Below are 6,469 nucleotides of genomic sequence, written 5' to 3'. Positions count from 1 at the left end.
ATATAATAATAATAATAATGCGACATTTATATAGCAGTATTTTGTTAACATGAGAGCGCTTTAAGTTTTATACTGTTGAAAACATTTATCAGACTATGAAACAAGAAATACATTAACCAAATAGAAACCCAAAAATAATAATAATAATAATAATAATACTAATAATAATAATAATTATACTAATGATAATATTAATAATAATAATAATAATAAGGATAATATTAATGATAATAATAAAATAATAGTAATAATAACTAAAGATACTATGTTCAATAGAGCATGAACCCAGTCATTTTTCAGGATTTGACCCTAAGGTGACCACTGTGACATTTGACCTCAAGCTGTAAACACCCCATATTTGGTAGGAGTCTGTCTAATGCAATTGGTCCAATCGTTAGTCACTAGCAATATTTGATCATTTTCACCAAAATGACCTTTGTGACTTTTGAAATATAGGCGAAGAGTATTATTTTACATGTTTAGAAGGTCCTAAGGATCATTTCTGGTAAATTTGAGTTCAATTGGGCTATTTTGAAAATTTGACCCCGATGACCCCTATGTGAACCCTAATCCCAGACTGGGGTGTAGGAAGTTTTGCTGGTTCTTAATGACCAAATTTGATTGAGTTTAATCCAATCGTTTGCCATTAGAAGCATTTTGAAATGTTACCAGATAGAACAAAAGAATAACCCTTTAATGACTTTTGAACCTAAATCGCTGAACACATGCTACCACATGTGCCCAGGACAAGACTGTGTATGTTATTTGTGACTGAAGAAGTCTTTTATTCATTTTTAATTTTTTTTTCCCTAATGACCCCATGTTACCTTTTCCCCCAAGCAGTGAACACTCAATGTATGAGAGGTGTCACCGGTTATACTGACCAGGTTCGGTTTAAATCAGCACAACCGTTTGGCACTAGTAGCGTTTTGAAATGTTTCCAGAAAAAAAAACCCTTAATGACCTTTGACCCCTTATCCCTGAACACCCCAATGTATATGTGCAAAGGACAAGATTGTGCTACGTTATTTGTGCGAGAAGTAGTCTTTTATACGATTTTTGGTTTTTTGACCCCAATGCCCCTTATGTGACCTTTAAATGGGAGGTGGTACCGGTCCTACTGACCAAGTTTTAATAAAATCGGTCCAGTAGTTTGCAACTAGTAGACTTTTAAAATGTTGCCAGAAAGAAAGAAAGAAGAAACTGCTCCTAAACAGAACCCAGTCAGCATGCTGACTGGGTAATAATAATAATAATAATAATAATAATAATAATAACTAGAGATACTATGTTCAATACAACATGAACCCAGTCATTTTTTAAGAGATAACCACTGTGACCTTCAATCTCAACATGTAAACACCCCATGTTTGGTAGAAGTCTGTCTAATGCAATTGGTCCAATCGTTAGTCACTAGAAATACTTGATATTTTCATTATAGTGACCCTTGTGAATTTTTACCTATAGATGAAGAGTAGTTTTTCACGTTTAGAAGGTCCTAAAGATCATTCCCGGTAAATTCGAGCTCAATTGGGCTATTTTGAAAATTTGACCCCGATGAACCCTATGTAACCACTGATGCCAAACAAGGGTGTAGGAGGTGTCACTGGTTCTTAATGGTCAAATTTGATTGAATTCGGTTCAATCGTTTGCCATTAGTAACATTTTGAATCTTTGACCTATGAACTTTGACATATGGGTAAAGAGTATTTTTGTGTGTGTGTTTAGAAGGTCCTAAGGATCATTCCTGGTAAATTTTAGCTCAATTGGGCTATTTTGAAAATTTAACCCAGATGACCCCCAATGTGACCCCTGATCCCAGACTGGGGTGTAGGAGGTGTCCCCGGTTCTTAATGACAAACTTTGATTGAATTTGGTCCAATGGTTTGCCATTAGTAGCAGTTTGAAATGTTACTAGAGAGAACAAAAGAATAACCCTTTAATGACCTTTGACCATAAATCGCTGAACACCATAAAGACCCTACCTTATGCCAATACATATGTACCCAGGACAAGACTGTGCTATGATATTTGTGACAGAAGAAGTCTTTTATTCATTTTTTTAGAAGTTTTTTAGTCTAATGACCCCTATGTGACCTTTGACCCCAAGCAGCGAACACCCCCCATGTATGAGAGGTGTCACCGATTATACTGACCAGGTTTGGTTGAAATCGGTACATTCGTTTGGCATTAGTAGAGTTTTGAAATGTTGCCAGAAAAAAGATAAAAATTACCCCTTAATGACCTTTGACCCCTTATCCCTGAACACCCTATAGACCCTGCCTTATACCAATGTATATGTGCAAAGGACAAGACTGTGTTACGTTATTTGTGAGACAAGTAGTCTTTTATACGACTTTTGGTATTTTGACCCTAAGGCCCCTTATGTGACCTTTGACCCCAAGTTGTGAACAACACATAAATGGGAGGTGGCACCGGTCCTACTGACCAAGTTTTAATTAAATCGGTCCAGTAGTTTGACACTAGTAGCCTTTTAAAATGTTGCCAGAAAGAAAGAAAGAACTAGAGACACTATGTTCAATAGAACATGAACCCAGTCATTTTTAAGAGATAACCACTGTGACCTTTAACCTCAACCTGTGAACACCCCATGTTCTAATGCAACTGGTCCAATCGTTAGTCACTAGCAATATTTGATAATTTTCACTATAGTGACCCTTGTGAATTTTAACTATAGATGAAGAGTAGTTTTTCATATTTAGAAGGCCCTAATGATCATTCCTGGTAAATTCGAGCTCAGTTGGGCTATTTTAAAAATTTGACCCCGATGACCCCTATGTAACCACTGATGACAGATAGGGGTGTAAGAGGTGTCACTGGTTCTTAATGATCAACTTTGATTGAATTTGGTTTATTCGTTTGCCATTAGTAACATTTTGAACCTTTGACCTATGAACTTTGACATATGGGTGAAGAGTATTTTTTCGTGTTTAGAAGGTCCTAAGGATCATTCCTGGTAAATTTAAGCTCAATCGGGCCATTTTGAAAATTTAACCCCGATGACCCCTATGTGACCCCTGATCCCAGACTGGGGTGTAGGAGGTGTCACCGATTCTTAATGACGAAATTAGATTGAATTTATTCCAATGGTTTGCCATTAGTAGCATTTTTAAATGTTACTATAGAGAACAAAAGAATAACCCTTTAATGACCTTTGACCGTAAATCGCTGAACTCCATTACGACCCTACCTTATGCCAATACATATGTGCCCAGGACAAGACTGTGCTATGTTATTTGTGACAAAAGAAGTCTTTTATTTATTTTTTTGAAAGTTTTTTACTCTAATGACCCCTATGTGACCTTTTACCCCAAGCAGTGAACACCCCATGTATGAGAGAGAGGTGTCAACGATTATACTGACCAGGTTTGGTTGAAACCGGCACAACAGTTTGGCACTAGTAGCGTTCTGAAATGTTGCCAGAAAAAAGATAAAAATTACCCCTTAATGACCTTTGACCCCTTATCCCTGAACACCCTATAGACCCTGCCTTATGCCAATGTATATATGCAAAGGAAAAGACTGGGCTACGTTATTTGTGAGACAAGTAGTCTTTTATACGATTTTTGGTTTTTTTACCCTAATGCCCCTTATGTGACCTTTGACCCCAAGTTGTGAACAACACATAAATGGGAGGTGGCACCGGTCCTACTGACCAAGTTTTAATTAAATCGGTCTAGTAGTTTGCCACTAGTAGCCTTTTAAAATGTTGCCAGAAAGAAAGAAAGAACTAGAGATACTGTGTTCAATAGAACATGAACCCAGTCATTTTTTAAGAGATAACCACTGTGACCTTTAACCTCAACCTGTGAACACCCCATGTTCTATTGCAACTGGTCCAATCGTTAGTCACTAGCAATATTTGAGTGGAGTTGAATAGCTTGGTGGTTAAGATGCTTGCCTTCCAATCTTAGGGTCCTGGGTTCAATTCCTGCCAGTTGCAGGATTTTTTCTCACGACCAAAACAACCCCACTCCCTAAATCTCATATGGAGATTTAGTTTGTGTAAAGCATCGTGTGTGTATGTTTGTCTTGTGTAAGGGATTGTCACCTACAAGTAGGATAGTGATATATTCGCTGTTGACAATCCCTGGCACATGTATTGTGTGCCTAAATAAATAAATAAATAAAATAAATAAAATAAAAATTTGATAATTTTCACTATAGTGACCCTTGTGAATTTTTACCTATAGATGAAGAGTAGTTTTTCATATTTAGAAGGCCCTAATGATCATTCCTGGTAAATTCGAGCTCAGTTGGGCCTGTCTCTTATACACATCTAGATGTGTATAAGAGACAGGAACAAAAGAATAACGCTTTAATGACCTTTGACCGTTCGCTGTTGACAATCCTTGGCACATGTATTGTGTGCCTAAATAAATAAATAAATAAAATAAATAAAATAAAAATTTGATAATTTTCACTATTGTGACCCTTGTGAATTTTTACCTATAGATGAAGAGTAGTTTTTCATATTTAGAAGGCCCTAATGATCATTCCTGGTAAATTCGAGCTCAGTTGGGCTATTTTGAAAATTTGACCCGATGACCCCTATGTAACCACTGATGACAGACAGGGGTGTAGGAGGTGTCACTGGTTCTTAATGATCAACATTGATTGAATTTGGTTTATTCGTTTGCCATTAGTAACATTTTGAATCTTTGACCTATGAACTTTGACATATGGGGTGAAGGGTATTTTTTCATGTTTAGAATGTCCTAAGGATCATTCCTGGTAAATTTGAGTTCAGTTGGTCTATTTTGAAAATTTAACCCCATGACCCCTATGTGACTTCTGATCCTAGACTGGGGTGGAGGAGGTATCACCGGTTCTTAACTATAGAGAACAAAAGAATAACCATTTAATGACCTTTGACCGTAAATCGCTGAACACCATAACGTCCCTACCTTATGCCAATACATATGTGCCCAGGACAAGACTGTGCTATGTTATTTGTGACAGAAGTCTTTTATTTATTTTTTTGAAAGTTTTTTACCCTAATGACCCCTATGTGACCTTTGACCCCAAGCAGTGAACTCCCCATGTATGAGAGGTGTCACCGATTATACTGACCAGGTTTGGTTGAAATCGGCACAACCGTTTGGCACTAATAGCGTTTTGAAATGTTGCCAGAAAAAAGATGAAAATTACCCCTTAATGAAATTTGACCCCTTATCCCTGAACACCCTATAGACCCTGCCTAATGCCAATGTATATGTGCAAAGGACAAGACTGTGCTACGTTATTTGTGAGACAAGTAGTCTTTTATACGATTTTTGGTTTTTTTTACCCCAATGCCCCTTATGTGACCTTTGACCCCAAGTTGTGAACAACACATAAATGGGAGGTGGCACCGGTTATACCTTAGAGAAAATAGAACATTTTCTCTATGGTTATACTGACCAAGTTTTAATTAAATCGGTCCAGTAGTTTGCCAATAGTAGCCTTTTAAAATGTTGCTAGAAAGAAAGAAAGAAAGAAAGAAAGAAAGAATCTCTAGGAAACAGAACCCAGTCAGCATTCTGCTGCTGACTGGGTAAAGAAAGAAGGAAGAAACTGCTAGGAAACAGAACCCAGTCAGCATGCTGCTGACTGGGTAAAGAAAGAAGAAACTGCTAGGAAACAGAACCCAGTCAGCATGCTGATGACTGGGTAATAATAATAATAATAATAATAATAATAATAATAATAATAATAATAATAATAATAATAATAATAATAATAATAATAATAATAATAACAATAGTAACAATAATAACAATAATAACAATAATAACAATAATAATAATAATAATAGCAGCATTATTTGTTCGTCCTACTATGACAAAAGAATGTAACTGACAAACGATTTTTTTTTTGTTCAATATAAACGAAATAATAATTTGGAGCATCCTCCATGTTCAGATCCTATTATTAGAGAGACCAGTAAAAATACTGTAAAAACCACTAGAAAAGGAAGCAGGGGACAAACTTACCAATCAACATGCTCCACTTATACATGAATGGTTGCCTACATAAAACACCTAATCGGATTAACAGTGCTAAGAAAATCGGAGCTGGCTAATACAAATGTATATTTCTTAATTACTCAAAACAATGCAAACGTCAGCAGCTGTTTCTTTTTTCATAGTGAGGCAGTATTGCACTGTTATATATTTAAAAATCATTCAAACCTTATCATTTTTTAATTAAATTATTCTATTTACTGTAATTCCAATATTACATTTTCATTAATTACTCATATTTTATATATGTTTTGTAGATATGAAATACACTGGTTCATTAAGGATTCAAAGGTCAATTAATGTCAAGCGAATTCTGATTGGAAGTGAATCGTGTTCTAAAAGGTCACATGTTTACTGTAACGGCCCACTTCATCCGGGGAAGACATATGTGTACGTATTACTACAATATATATATATATATATATATATATATACTGTCTCTT

The sequence above is a fragment of the Anneissia japonica genome, unplaced genomic scaffold (assembly GCF_011630105.1).
Source record: "Anneissia japonica isolate Jap-2015-1 unplaced genomic scaffold, ASM1163010v1 scaffold288012_len1326614_cov192, whole genome shotgun sequence".
Classification (NCBI taxonomy): Eukaryota; Metazoa; Echinodermata; class Crinoidea; order Comatulida; family Comatulidae; genus Anneissia; species Anneissia japonica.
Note: the sequence above shows the minus strand (reverse complement) of the source record.